Source organism: Galleria mellonella, unplaced genomic scaffold, assembly GCF_026898425.1.
Source record: "Galleria mellonella isolate WM207_F2 unplaced genomic scaffold, CSIRO_AGI_GalMel_v1 utg78, whole genome shotgun sequence".
Taxonomy (NCBI): domain Eukaryota; kingdom Metazoa; phylum Arthropoda; class Insecta; order Lepidoptera; family Pyralidae; genus Galleria; species Galleria mellonella.
Genome location: NW_026442151.1, coordinates 7,410,929 through 7,427,622, shown reverse-complemented (window position 1 = coordinate 7,427,622; position 16,694 = coordinate 7,410,929). Strand labels below are relative to the sequence as shown.

At 36.4% G+C, this 16,694-nt stretch overlaps 2 protein-coding genes across 5 annotated transcripts in view; both read right to left on the bottom strand.

Moving 5' to 3' along the window:
- LOC113517599 (integrin alpha-PS2-like) overlaps nucleotides 1-16,694 on the bottom strand; it is a 176,776-nt gene that overhangs the window by 142,457 nt on the left and 17,625 nt on the right. The window lies entirely within an intron of this gene.
- The window catches only part of LOC113517318 (protein hobbit), a 66,928-nt gene continuing 57,698 nt past the window's right edge, over nucleotides 7,465-16,694 (bottom strand). Inside the window, exon 38 of the mRNA XM_052901487.1 lies at nucleotides 7,465-8,121. The gene's annotated coding sequence lies outside the window, so the exon portion shown is untranslated. The remainder of the gene's footprint in view (nucleotides 8,122-16,694) is intronic.

The window sequence follows — 16,694 nt, the reverse complement described above, 5'->3', positions numbered from 1 at the left end:
ACGTATCGCAAAATGTGCGTGAACAAAATGGCAATCGGAAATTATGACTTATATGGGAATCTTCTGATTATGATGTGATGATCAATCTTCCAGTGTTGGCAGTCACGCACATACTAATGGCAGTGGAATTGAACAAAATAATTCTAATAAAATAAAATGTTTAATAAAATATTTTCACATGTCTAATTCTGAAAGCTACAAAAATAATCTCCTAAGTAGATACAGCTTGCTTTATCAACATATTAAGCACGGAACTAACAGTGTAACTCATTATAGCTCAAACACTGCAGCTCATTAAATCATCACGTTAGATTAAGGGTATTAGCTAATTGTTTATAGTTAACATAAATTCAGCGGTACATTTTAAAGGCACCTACTCCTTAATCCTATTTTCTTTGTCACCCAATGTCTACATTATAGCTTCGATTTAAAGAAAATAATAATTATATGTCACAGCTTTTCCGCCACTAGTGCTCTTTAACGCTTTCCGTTTTCCATCATTTTCTTGCCCTTATCCCAATTATTTGGGGTCGGCGTAATATAATTTTATTGATATGACAAAATGTTTCGGCTTTTGACTTTACGACCCGCCGCCTACCTGATGTCAACCCTCTTTGGGAATGCATTTATTAGTGGTATCTGCCACTTACGGTATGGAGGAGAGAATTGAAGTAAAAGAAGGAGATTGGGAATGCGTGAGGGAAATTGGTAAAAAAGAAATAAAATATTTATTCCTTTAAAAACCACCAAGAGCATAACTGCGGTTGCCAACCCGCCCTGCCAAGCATGGCAACTACTGGCAAAGCCTTCCTTATGAGAAAAGCCTATGTTCAGCAGTGGACAGTTGACAGCTGATATGATGATGTTATCATGTAGATGTTGCAGTCAAAACTCTTAACCAGTCAAAAGTATTATTGACTAGCAAAATCAGTCAAAAGTACTTTTGACTGAACAGGTTGGTCAAAAGTGGTTTTGACTGAAAATTTGCGGTTAAGTTAGATTAAGTTGGATACTTTTAAGTGTTATTTTAGTCAAACGTATTATGGACATATGGCATACGGTCAAAAGTACTTTTGACTGTTTTTGCTAGTCAATAATACTTTTGTCTAGTTAAGAGTTTTGACTGCAACATATACACAGTGAATTTAAGTCCTATAAACAAAAATACCTATCTATAGTTACTTCATTGAACTGAACATGATGAGTACTCAATTTAGCGAAGTACGATTCCATTAATATCAATAAATCGATTCAATTTGTACACTTAGATACCAAAATAGAACAATGAACAAAGAGTTCTATATAGCAGGCCCTCGCTAACTGACGGCGCGCTAAAATGGTGATAAAGCCCAGAGAAAGGTGTAAAACGAATGTCACTGATAAAGGCGAGGCCACAGGTGTATTCAAGAGGGGCCCAGGTGGGCCGTTCCTACTCCAGAATAGTCTGGTACCTTGAGATGTGAACAGAGTTTTTAAATAAATAATGTGCCTTTATACGCCAATTCGACAGGTGTTTAAAAACTCGGATGGGCAAGCTTCGAAATGAATATTCCACACTGACAGGATGGAAGCGACGCGACAACCGTAAAAGATAACGCTACCACACACAGATAGAATTACCGCAAGGATGTATGCGAGATTAAGTTGTTTGATAAACCTTATAAATTGAGACGTTAATAATATATGTAGTATATTATATTGATAATTTTTTATTCATGTTTAGATAAATAAATGAATTTAATTGAAAATGGTGTATTTTGTGACGGACCAATAATCGATTGGAAAGAAAATTCCGTATATAATTGTAATAAGCAACTTGGCCAGCTAGCCTTTTCAACTAACTTCAAAAAATGGAGGTTGTATTCTTTTTTTTTATGTTTGTTACCTCAATACTCCGTCATTTATAAAACTTTTTTTATCATTATCTTTTTTTTATATGAAAAGATGTACTTACAGATTAGTCCCATAGAAATTTTATGAAAATCAGTTTAGTAACATTTTGTTTTTAAATAAAAAAAATTGGTTTTGTTACAATTAAAGTCTTTTTTTTTTTTTGTGGAACACATTCGTAATTATTATATATAATATTTTATATCAATTTTTGACATTACATTTCTGTACATATCTATTTATTTATTTATAGGATCACCAACATAAGATACAGCTAAACATTTCAATACAATACACTGGTAGATTAGATCTTACTGTTCTTACATTTATAGGCAACCACAGCATGCCTTGTGTTTGATAAACATTAAAATATAATTAAATTATTAAATGTCATTATATGAGTAAAGATATTAACAATATGAATAATAATATAATATAAATAATGGAAACTGTATTTAAATTATTATAAATAATAAACAAAAATAATGTAATGGGGAGGGTACATCAACATTTTAATTTAGTCATGAATACAGAGTGACTATCGTTGTGAATATCAAGTTCAGGCTTGGTTTTTACAATATCGTTATACAGACGCGTTATGCGGACGATAGGTGATTCGCGACCCAAGTTTGTTCGGCAAGCTGCATTACATATATAGATTAAACATAGTATCTGCGATCATTTCTAAATGTATAGCTTTTCTATAGTTGCATATACATTATTAACGAAGTATGTATATTTTTTTTTATTGAATAAGATCCTTTCAGCCTCCACAATATATAATATAATTATAGTCATTACCCATCAAGATAGGTAAATCAATACTATACATGAATATGTATAGTATTGATATATATATGAAGAATTGTTCGGATTGATACCTGCTGCAGATTTTCACCATCGTACAACCCGCCATAAACTAAAATTTCATCCCAACCATCTGGACGAGTGGCGGTCCTCCACCGTGCGTTTTTCAAGGCACTTTCTCCCACGAACAACCACTCTTTGGAATCAACTTCCAGCAGCAGTATTTCCGAACCGATACGACAACATAACCTTCAAGAAAAGAGCATATTCCTTTTTAAAAGGCCGGCAGCACACCTGCAATGCCGTAGGTGTTGTGGGTGACCATGGGCGGCGGTAGTCACTTACCATCAGGTGAGCCGCATGCTCGTTTGGCCCCAGTGTTGTAAAAAAAAATACATGCAATATAGAATAATAATATGAGGAAATAAACAAATTCACGTGCCGTACCAATTAATTCAATATGAATCAGTCACATATATTCGACTGTGATTGGAAAAATAATAATAAACTCTTTATTGCGCGCAAAGCAAGAAGTATAACAAAGTATAATAATACAGAATGTGCATATACAAAGACGATCTTATCGCTAAAAGCCATCTCTTATAAATAACCTATAGAAAATAGCTGCCATTATATATAATAAACAATAACTGTAGATTGAATAGATAGATGTATAATTAAAGATCGTGCCCCATAAAAAAGTGAACAATCAATTGTGACAAAACCAGTTATTTCGGTCTAAAAACTAAAGTAAAGAATCAATTTTGATAAAATCTATATGGAAACAATCTGTAAGTATATAGTTTTAGATAAAAATAAAAAAAGAATTTTCTAAATCAGTGTAAAACTGTCAGAGTTACGACGTAACAAAGAAAAACAATCGAATTGTCTGAATTGTCGAAATCTTTTGTTTTGAAGTTGGTTGATTTTGTATCACCTACACACAAATAATCCAAAAAGGAATGTTAGGTTTGTTTTTTTTTTTTTTTTTTTTTTTTTTTTTAAATTAAAAAAAAAAAAAAATAAAAAACCTAACCTAACCTAACCTAAACCGTCAGGAATGTTGGGTTAGTTTGGCTTCTTACAGAGGATGGATGAAAGAAGAATTACGAAAGAGATTTATCGAGCATGAATGAATGGAGATGTCGGTAGGGGTCGTCCTAAACGGGCATATTTATGTCAATCAAATAGACGACGTGCTGAAGAAGGGCCAAATTAAAAGTACCCGTAACCGACGAGCGTGTATGAAAAGATTGATGAATGTGGAAGAAGCGAAAGAGGTTCGTTTAAATTGAAGCATTTGGTATTCTATTGTTTCTACCCACCCTAATAAAAGAGAGGCGTTACAGATATGTATGTATGTATGTACACACAAATAATAACATTCACAGATAGACATGCACATTAAATTTATTAAGACATGCAAAATAATTCTTTATTATTTCTGTGTATGTGCCTTAGTAACATAAAATTGAGTCAATATAGTGACAAACGTTACAAGCGCTGGTAGTCAAATGTGTGAAGAAATTAATGTATATTTGGAGGTGCGAAAAAACAACGTCATTGACTGAGTTTATATTGTCATTCGTTTAAATTCTGACAAAACCGTTTTCAACATCAAGCCTTAGTAATTCCTATTTAAGATATTGAATTAAAAAAACTATTTTCATTGACACATCATCATCTTCACCCACTAATACACCGTTGGTGTAAACCAAAAGCACAAGCGGAGAAATATCACAAGTTATTTATTCTTTACTTTAATACAGGTATGCATGTAATATTAGCCATGTCAATCCCGGCATAGAATAGGCCTTCTTTTAACGTAAGTGTCATCAGAGACGACTAAAGGAACTTATGGCTGAGGGATAGGCAGCGGCGTCCCTCTTAAAATATCACCAAAAGCCTAACTGCAGTTGCCAACCTGCTTACCATGCGTGGCAACTACTGGCAAAAGCCCCCTTGTGGAAGAAGCTTATGTCCAGCAGTGGACGGATAATGACTGAAATGATGATGACAATAACAGATATGTGTTTAAGGCGGACTTAAAGCTAAAAGCATTCTCTTCCGGTCAACCTTAAAGAAGTGTTTGAATATTCGAATGCGATTGTAGTATTAATTGACATACATACATACAAAAATTTACATAGAAATAGCAATAAATACATATTAAGAAATATACTTGAGAAATACTACATTATACACGAAGATGAAGATAGCATAGATTATACTTATTTCTCGGATAAATTATAAAAGTAAGCATAAACCTTCTTTTAGAAATTGAATTGAATTGAAACAATCCAATTACTGTTTCAATAAAGAAAGTCAGTGATCACATATCTATACAATAAACTTTAGATACGACATTCCATACCAGAGATTTTAATCGAATGATTACTGAACTACACCTTACCCCTGATAATTCAATAATGAAGCCAGTATTCTTTGTGGTATGCGTTAACCATTAGCAGCTTCACCTTTAGGTATCTCTCGGTATCTACATAATACCATCATTGTACTATAAACATGGTATAACAACCAATTAATGCTCACGGTCGCAATCCGGCCAGCGCGGTTCACGTAATGTACAAAAATAAACGGTTATTGGTGCCGAGGTGAACGGTGGCTGATACTGACCAATTGGTTGTACGCGTTGGTGTTTATCAGTTATCTGGAGTAATGTAAGTGTAATATTTATCAACAGGTCTCTTTGCCTATAACAATAGGATCTCTGTATGAACTATATCAAGTGTGAAAATCTCCAATGTTTTTATAAGAGACAATTGAGCTCACGGCTCACCTGAAGGCGTAGTATTTTTTTTTTATTAAATGGATGATAATGGAATGGTAACCCGCACTATCGGTATACACAGGCGAGGCACCAGTGAAGAATGATAGGTGAGGATGAAATATGTCAGTTAGCCCATCGTGACGAATTCAACAAGAATTGTTCACGACAGTTTCCAGGGGGAACCACGTGGAGGTCAACCTATTAAGGTATATTGCTAGCAATGGGGCTGTCAAACTCCATTGCTAACAATCCTTTTCCCCCCGAAGGCGTAGTATTATATTTTCAGTACTGAAGATAATGGGAATGGTCTGACAGTAGCCCATAACATTAGCGACACCAGAAGAGTTGCTGATATATATCTGACTTTTAAGAAGATAGTTCATCCTGGCATTTCCGCACTTGGCCTCACATTCTTAAATTCTGGATTAACGCTTTTAGGATAGCGTTAAAAGCTCCGGATATTAAAGGCGTTCATAGGCTATGGTAACCGCTTACCATCAGGTGGGTCGCATACTTGTTTGCTACCTCAGAGGTATAAAAAATTAAGATTTTTTAGGATTACATTGCATACAAAAGCGAAATTGACTAGGCCCAGTTATAAAATCGGATCAAACCCAGAATTTGTCAACCTTATGAGACTACGGTATTTAATAATGCATCTATAAATATTTTCCGAACAATTCATCATTTCTTTAGCACTCAATAATCATTTGATATTCGAAATCTGTAGATACGAATTGATATAGTCGTTTCTCCATAGCCTGAAGCCCCATACGTCTTCATCACAGCAATATCGGCTCACACAATCGGCAACCATAACGGGAGCCGAACCCACATGCTATTACATGCACAACAACGGCCCAACTAGGGTCAGCGTGGCCGTAAACCGTACAGTGTCGGGTTACGCGTGCCCGCGCTCCAATTTCACTATGTGGTACGTACAGACAGACGGACCACCAGCACAGCACCGTGCGAATCGTGTGCACCTTATGGCATAGATAAAGAAATAATGCTTCGCTTTTACTTTAACACATTTTTTATAGTTGGAGATGCATTTGTTCGGACTTCCCGTTCTCGCTATTTGATACGCATGACGAGATGCCTGCTCTATTGGACACATTGAGTATAGGTACATATGTATTTGAACGTAGAGTGCAAGTTAAGGGACACATTATAAAATAAACTACTACTGAAATAATAAAGTGTTCGGCCTTCGATTGAGCAACCCCAATCATTTTCCGGTCCCCCATTTACTGAAAAACTTTTAAACTGTTACTTTTTTTACCACGAAGTTGGCAAACAAGCTTACAGCCAGTGTAGCCTGGAGGAAAGAGATTGTTACTCGTAGTAATGGAGAGGTTAGTTCTCATTGATATCAATATACCCTATCAGGTCGATCTCCACGCGGTTCCGCCTGGAAACTATCGTGACTAATTTATCGTTGAATTAGTCACGATGAGCTAACTAACCTTTCTTTTCATCCTCACCTGTCCAAACTTCGCCTACGCTGTCGGTATACACTGGCAGAGCACCAGTGAGGGATGATAGGTGAGATGAGGTCAGTTCAGTTAGCCCACCGTGATGAATAAAGCTGGAGGAATTCCGCACGATGATTTCCAGGGGGATCCACATGGAGGTCGACCTGATAAGATATACTGCTAGCAATTGGACTGATTTTCCTACATTCATACATTCTAAGTCGCAAGCAAAGACTAGTCTATAATAATACTGGTACTATTTGTATCACTTTTCCAATAAATCGATGGAGAACTATGAAGGTCGACCACATACAAGTTAACATACAAATGATGACTCCTTATTTATATATGACTCATCATTTATTATTATGTATGAATATTTTAATATTTAATACAATTGAAAGCGGAGTGGTATATGAAATAATATTAATAATCATCAAAACAACTTCATATAACTGATTATTTTATTAGAATTATTTTGTTTAATTCCGCTAACATTAGTATGTGTGTTACTGCCAACACTCGAAGATTGATCACCGCTATTACTACCAGAAAAGTAAAACATGTGTCGCGAAATGTACGTGGACTGAATAATGAATGGAGATTGATGAGTAATATGAAAGGTTGTAAAACTTCCGGTAATTATAATAGTAGTGAATCTTCGAGTGTTGGCAGTCACACACATACTAATGGTAGCGGAATTAAACAAAATAATTCTAAACAAATAACCAGTGATATGGACTTCCACAAGATAATACCTAGTTCAATAAAATGTCAACAATTTCATATATTTTACATATAATAAACTATATCTAATTACTATATACCACTACTAGCTTTTGCCTGCGACTTCGTCCGCGTAACCAGGATATATTTACTCTGGTCGGGATAAAAAGTAGCCTATATCATTCTCCATTCCATATAGTAAGTATATACATACGCAATTTTATAGTGATTGGTTTAGTTAAGACGTTATAAGGTAACAAACAAACAAAATTCACATTCACATTTGTAATATTAGTAAGGATTAAGGATATATATATTCTGTATCTACGACGTTCTCACATTGAAAAAATATTTTCCCAAATTATAGCATGACATGCCATTTCTACTTACTTAATACGTTAGTCGTGTTGAGAAATATGCTTCACATACCTGAAAGAGACAAAAAACATTATTAAAAAAATTACAGTCGGAATAATCAATAACATCCATCTTTTCTCCCACGAACGCTCAAGTTAGATAGATAGATAGATAGATAATTTATTTGCATTGCTTACTTACAGCACACAAATTATAACTTACATATACAGGGGGAAAGGAATTGTTAGTAATGGAGACTGAGAATTCCATTGCTAGCAATATACCCAACCAGGTCGACCTCCTCGCGGTTCTCCCTGGAAACTATCATGGTTAATTCCTGATGAATTCATCATGATGGCCTAACTGGCCTGTTTTCATTCTCATCTATCGTCCTTCACTGGTGCTCCGCCAGCGTATCCCGTTAGCGCAGGCGGGGTTAAAATACCATTTTCACTCATTAAAAAAAAACATACATATACAAAAAAAAAGCGATATAACATAAATGATAAAAAAAAAATACATAAAGCTAAATACAATTTTGAGTTGTGAGTGTGCAATACAAAATGGTCACAACTCAGTTTATTGCTTCGCCCTCAAAAGAGCAAAGCACTGATATTCTGTTGCGGCCAAAGCGAATAGGGTAACAATAAAACAATACTACCAGATTATCCATACAGTAAACAGACAGATATACAGTAAACAGACAGACATAACAGTTTACCTAGCAGACAAATGGAACATGAAATTATGGAATGAGTTCCCTGTTAAAGTTTTTCCAAAAGACTACAGCATGAGAGTTTTCAAAAAAGAGGTAAAGAGGTTTCTTCAGAGTTGGCAACACGCGCATAATGCCTTTGATACTTTCAGCGTTCGTAGGTTACAGTAACCACTCACCATCAGGCAGGCCGTATGCTTGTTTGCCACCTCAGTGGTGTAAAAAAAAATTGTACCATTGAACCCTAAATATATTTAACACTACACAAGTTTTACTTGTAACGGTTTAAAACAATTTCAATGCATATACCACGCCATTTTCCTATTTAATATTCATAATGGCGACCCCGTACCCACACTACGAGTGTTTTGGTGATGCAAAAAACGTAGGTAGACCACCGGTGAAGATAAGATGATAAAAGTATCGTTAAATTTTATGCCTTTTGCCATGTTCACCTAATTTAATTCACTTCTATTCGATGTGTCAATATGGCCAAACATCAATAGATATTTTAAAAAATCCGTATTTTGAAAATTATGACTGGTACAAAGAAAAAAAATTGCTTTTTTTTAATGGGTGATAATGAAATAGTTACTCCACCTGCACTAACAGTATACGCTGGCGGGGCACCAGTGAGAGATGATAGGTGAGAATGAAAGCAGGTCAGTTAGCCCATCGTGATGAATTCCACTAGAAGTAACCACGATGGTTTCCAGGGAGAACCACATGGAGGTCGACCTGATTAGTAACATTGCATAGTAACAATGAGACTGTTAGACCCCATCGCTAACAATCCCTTTCCCCCAAAAAAGAAATTGTGGTTACATTCATACCTCCTTTTAGAGGTACAATTAAACTTCAATATGAAAGAATTGGGGGAAAGGGATTGTTAGTAATGGAGACTGAGAATCCCATTGCTAGCAATATACCCAATCAGATCGAGTCAGAAACTATCATGGTTAATTCCTGATGAATTTATCATGATGGGCTAACTGGCCTGTTTTCATTCTCATCTATCACCCTTCACTGGTGCTCCGCCAGCGTATCCCGTTAGCGCAGGCGGGGTTGCCATACCATTTTCACCCATCAAAAAAAATATGAAAGAATTTCAGAATGTCATACTTTCAACCGACTTCAGAAAAAAGGAGTGTTTCAATTCGGTTGTATATTTTTTATGTTTGTTTTAGAAACCGATTTGGAAAATTTTCTTATCTTTTCTTATCTTTCTTAACTTTCAGTTGGATCGCTTGGAAATATTATCAAAAACGGTTTAGTAGTTTTAAATCAAAATAACTGATTTTGCGACGAAGTCGATGTTTTTTCGTGGAGCAAAATCATAATTTCGTTGACCGAATTACATTTTTTTACAAGCATACAGCCCGGCGCATGGTAAACGGTCACTGTAGCCTATGGACGCCTGCAACACTAGGGGGGGTCACGTGCGCGTTACCGACTTTAAAAAAAATTATTTTACCCTTTTTGAAGAACCCCATACTGTAGTATCTAGGGAAAACCTCAGCAGGGAACCCATTCCACAGCCTGAGCGTTCGTGGGAGAAAACGTGAAATATATGAGACATATATTTCACATTTTTTTATACAACTTAGAATGGTACACAAGCTGACGGCCCACCTGATGGAAAGTGGTAACCGTCGCCTGTAGACATGAGCAATACCATGGACATAACAGAGTATACTGTTTCCATTCCTGAGGACTCGGGTGTTATTCCTCTGTACCCAGTAAATTCACGCCATATCCCACCCTTCAAACCGAAACACAGCCATGCAAACACAACTGCTTTACGATATATAGTAAACTATAAATACCAAAGATTTATAAACACGAAAACACGCCACCTGTCAATGTCATGTTTAAACTAGTGAATCCAAAAATAAGCGTTAAGCCATATTTACATTTCTTAAGTCATGATTAACAACCATATGGCGTTATGTCATGCGCGTGGGCAACACAGAAATAATCATACCGAGAAAATGTAAGTGAGACTGAGTCAATGGTAGTTTCAATCACGTTTTAATGACTTTGTAATCATTGTATACGTCATACGTGATTACGAATTAAATAATTACTACTACATCTATTTGTAATGTGTCATGTACCTATATGTATCGATTATAATACCGTGTGATCACGGCATAGAATGGGTTACCCCTTCCTTTCCCACGAGTTTCGTAAGGTATTTAATCTAATTTAATGGCCAAGGGATCGGTAGCAGCGTCCCTCTTAAAACGTTACCAAAGCCTTACTGCGGTTGCCAGGGGGGAAGGTCAGGTTTATCAAGTCCTTCACGTGGTTCCTCCTGGAAACCGTCGTGTTTAATTCTAGTTGAATTCGTCAGGATGGGTTCAACAACCTACTTTCATCCTCATCGGTCATCTCTCACTGGTGCCCCGCCAGTGTATACCAATAGCGCAGGCGGAGTTACCGTACCATTATCACCTATTTAAAAAAAAACTACGGTTGCCAATCCTCTACCAAACGTAGCAACTACTGACAAAACCCACCAGAAAGAGGAGCTCTGTGTTCAACATAAATGATAATGACTAGATTATGTTTGGTTTATAAATATAACCGATTTATCGTCGTATCGACTTTGCTTTACTCTAAATAAACAATTGAGTTTAATATTACTCAATATTGCACACTTACATATTTATATACATACATACATACATATCTGTCACGCCTGTCTCCCATAAGGGTAGGCAAAAACAATGGAACGCCAAATGCTTCGATTCAAACAAACCTCTTTCGCTTCTTCCACATTTATCAATCTTTTCATACACGCTCGCCGGCTACGGGTACTTTTAATTTGGCCTTTCTTCAGCACGTCGCCATACGTCCGTCTAGGGCAACCCATACCGACATCCCCACTCATTCTTGCTCGATAAATCTCTTTCTTCTTTCATCCATCCTCTCCAAATGACCAAACCAACACATTCCTTTTTCAATTTTTGTTACTATATATATATATATATATATATATATATATATATATATATATATATGTGTGTGTGTGTGTGTGTGTGTGTGTGTGTGTGTGTGTGTGTGTGTGTGTGTGTGTGTGTGTGTGTGTTTGTGTGTTAATAAAAAAAATTATCCAATTAAATAATAATAACTATATACATACAGATCTCTACTTTTACAAGCCACAAACACGCTTGACGTTATTTTTATTCTAGTTTCACGTGGTCCGGATAGAGGTCGCCCGGACCTTACGCCACCGTAGTTGGCAGTGAATGGAGTGACGTCACGCTGAATGGTTGCCCACGCGCATACGCCGTCGCACCATATGGCCGAACCATAGAGTACACATGGCTCGGACTAGTTCATTTGCATTCCGATGTATCTGATAGAGAGCGACTGTCCATCGCGTATTATCTTAAAATTCTATAGATATATATCTTATTCTATTATTATTCTTTTAAACTTGATTTTTAGTTCGTACGCATTGGGATTATTTTTATTTTTTATATATTTTTTTTTTATACAACTTAGAATGGCAAACAAGCTGATGGCCCACCTGATTGGAAGTGGTAACCGTCGTCTATAAATATGAGCAGTACCATGGACATAACAGAGTATATTGTTTCGCCCATGATACCCCCCATGCGTTGCCATTCCTAAGAAATCAAATTTACAAAATACAATTCCGAAAACCGCATTCAATTAGGTCTAGTACTTTTTACTTGAAGCCGAAACAACCATCGTGTAGTTACAATTTTATTAATATTAATAAGTTTTTTTTCTATACTGACTATAGTGGCAAACAAGCATACGGCTCGTCCGATGGTAAACGCCCGTTGCCGACAAGACGTACAAGATGTAAAAGTAAGTTTATTTGTTATCTCTTAACGCCTTAACCGATCGCTATGAAATTTCGTATACACATACTATGTTTCATTTTGTTTAATGGTATTTAACCAACTATGTTTATAATACGAAAATATTATTATATTCTTTGATAGAAATTATATCTTACCAGAGAGAGACTTTGTACAAAAGTCGATTGCTTGGGTACCTCTGTCCCATTCGTGTTTCAACCGTGAAGCAGTTGTGCTTGCATGGCTGTGTTTCGGTTTGAAGTTTTGGTATATGGCGTGAATTTATTGGGTACAGAGGAATAACACCTGAGTCCTCAGGAATGGCAACGCATGGGGGGTATCATGGGCGAAACAGTATAGTCTGTTATGTCCATGGTACTGCTCATGTCTATAGGCGACGGTTACCACTTTCCATCAGATGGGCCGTCAGCTTGTTTGCCATTCTAAGAAAGTCTTTCTCGAAAAGTGGGGCTTTGCTAGTACTTGCCACGCTTGGCAAACGGATTGGCAACCGCAGTTGGCCTTTGGAGATGTTTTAAGAGAAACACTGCCATCTATTACTTGACTATTAAGTTCCCTTAGTCGCCTCTTATGACACCTACTGGAAAGGAAGGGATGGCCTATTTTATGCCGGGGTCATACGGTCAAATATTCAATTACTCACTACCGTAGGAGTTTTTTTTTTGATGGGTGAAAATGGAATAGTAACCCCGCCTGCGCTAACGGGATACGCTGGCGGAGCACCAGTGAAGGGTGATAGATGAGAATGAAAACAGGCCAGTTAGCCTATCATGATGAATTCATCAGGAATTAACCATGATAGTTTCCAGGGAGAACCGCGAGGAGGTCGACCTGGTTGGGTGTATTGCTAGCAATGGGATTCTCAGTCGCCATTACTAACAATCCCAGTTCCCCCCGGAGTGAGTAATTGAATATTTTTACAGCGTCACCAAACCCGCAACTTGATCCTCCTTCTTAAGGTAAAATAATTGGAAGGATGTGGCAACACTGTGTTTTTCTATATAATATGACTACTATAGTATTGTACATTTTGTTAGTAAACTTCGCAGAATGCTACCTTGTTCATTGCAGACCGCAATAGCGTCAGCATCGCAGCGCGAACGTCATCGTCGATCGATCAAAATTTGTCATCTCTGCAAAGTAATGACCTCACAGCGCGCGACATTTAGCGAATTACTCAAAATGTTAGTGATTCACAACCTCTTCATATAAGTTTACATCATGTAAGTTTACAAAGAAGGGAGGTGAAGTCATTGGCATGTTTATTTTATTTATTTCAACTTCAATACACAAAAATAGACAAATGTATATATATAATATAAGTAAATGCAAGTATGGCGGTCTTAATACCATATGTTTTTAAAAGAAAGCTTTATAAGGGTAACTAAGCGTTTTCCCAAAGAAACATGGGCATAATATCTAAAGATTGTGTCCCACAATTGCACTAAATTTACTGGGTACAGAGGAATAACACCTAAGTCCTCAGGAATGGGGGGAAAGGGATTGTTAGTAATGGCGACTGAGAATCCCATTGCTAGCAATATACCCAACCAGGTCGACCTCCTCGCGGTTCCCCCTGGAAACTATCATGGTTAATTCCTGATGAATTCATCATGATGGGCTAACTGGCCTGTTTTCATTCTCACCTATCACCCTTCACTGGTGCTCCGCCAGCGTATCCCGTTAGCGCAGGCGGGGTTACCATACCATTTTCACCCATAAAAAAAAAAAAAAAGTCCTCAGGAATGGCAACGCATGGGGGGTATCATGGGCAAAACAGTACACTCTGTTATGTCCATGGTACTGCTCATGTCTATAGGCGACAGTCACCGCTTTCCATCAGGTGGGCCGTCAACTTGTTTGCAATTCTAACTTGCATAAAGTTGGTCTTTCGCCCATAATACCCCCCATACGTTACCATTCCTAAAGACTCAGGTGTTATTCCTCTGTAGCCTGTAAATTCACTGCAATATCCCACCCTTCAAACCGAAAAACAGCCATGTAAACACAACTGTTTCACGGTAGAAACAAGGGACAGAGGTGCGCAAGCAAACGACAAAGTCTCCCTCTGTTAGAACCGTCACAGAGTCATTTCACACACGATTCATTTGTTCCAAATTTAGAGCCAAATAATATCGCAAACAACAAATCATTTCGCTCAAATCGTTTACGTAACCAAAACAATACAGGACAAGTAAATATTTTTTTAAAACTTCACTCATATTCGCAAGCAAAATAATGAGTAATCACTAATTCAAAAGTAAATGAACGAATTAATAAATTGAACGATTTGTCATCAGGGAAACCCAAGCCGTGCGTGACAGGCTGACATTACGCAGTGCACCTGGAGTTTGGTCTAGTCAAAATACAGGCAAGTGCAAGCTCATGAAATATATATGATTGATTCATGATTGAAGATTTACTGGAAGAGAACTCTTACAGGGTTAAGCTCGCCTGTTGTAAATCTTCATTTATTATAAACTACTATTTACTATGTAATTTTTGTGTACAATAAAGTATAAATAAAAAAATAAAATTGATTCACGTAAAGGTAAAAACCGTGGGGTGTGCTGACAACTACTTTATGAACGACTAACAACCGGCCGCGGCTTCACACGGTTTTTTTTAAATAAAATATAGCCTACATTTCTCGTTATCAAGGTATAACTCTCTATGAGTGAAAGAATTTCAAGTTTTTTGCACAGAAAGCTGTTGTATCCTAAATAACCGATCAATCGTCTAATCGCAATGCGTCCGTAATCCTTATATGTTGCAATTTGCATTACACAAGTGCCATATTTTGCACGTGTTTCTGCTTCAACAATGGACAACTGTCCATAATTGTCGCTTGAAGACGGATTCACGTTGCTTAGACAATGGGGTTTGACGCCCGGATGAGTTGACCATTATGCCGTCAGATGGCGCTGGCGCCCGGCCACAGGCTTTGTATGCGCGGGCGCACACAGCAACGGATGCACACCAGCGACGGAAACGCCGCGTTCAAGTTAAATCGATATTAAAAATCAATTAAAGTCACCATACGACTTAATTATACCACAAATATTTGATAACAGTTTTAAAAAGAGGAGAGATATTATTCAATTCAACTATATATTTGTGCATTAGATTATAATTTATACATACGTTGAGTACATTACGCAATATCTTAGTTGATTCTGGACCGATTTTTATGTTACTTTTTTAATGAAAGGGTTTACCAACACGACGAATGTCCTATAACAACAAATTAAGGTTTATTTTAAAACGAAAGCATATATATATATTTAAATTACCAGTTTTTAAATTAAACTTCAAATGATATTACTATGAAAACCATATCCAATTTGGTGCAGTAATTTTCACGCAACTACCGGAACAAATATACAGATACATAAACAGACAGACAAAAATTCTAAAAACTATTGTCTAAGCTGTTTTTGATCGTATTAGAACCCCTCATATACATTTTCAAGTACAGACATAGTCCAGTTACAATTTCATTATTGTTTTATTTATTTATTTATTCAAAAATTTATTTAAACGAACATTAAATACAATACAATATTCACGCACATGCCTATTATAGGCATTCACTGTGTTTCAATTGTAACTCATGTACATTTTTAAAAAAAATAAAATAAAATTATAATAAAACATCCTGTAGAATAGCACTCATGAAATACAGTGAACATTCAAAACAGCAAAAATGATGGCTGCGAACATAAAGTGGAATGAGTGACAATAAAAACGATCATAAACTAGACATATTACATACAACCCGTCCAAACAACCTCAGCGGCGGACTCACCTGACTCACCTTGACTCATCAGCTGCGACATTGAACGGTGATATAACGCTTCCTTCATAATCTGCGTTCGATAAAACCACTATCAATTACTAAACTATCGAAGTACTTTATATTATTCTCAATTTCGTGTATAATTTAGTATATATCATATATGTGTAAGTATATTTGTTATTTATATATGTTTATTCGTTTATATATGTAATTTTAGTATGTATGTATATCAATAATTACTAGTACCGCATTCGAGTATTCTGACAAT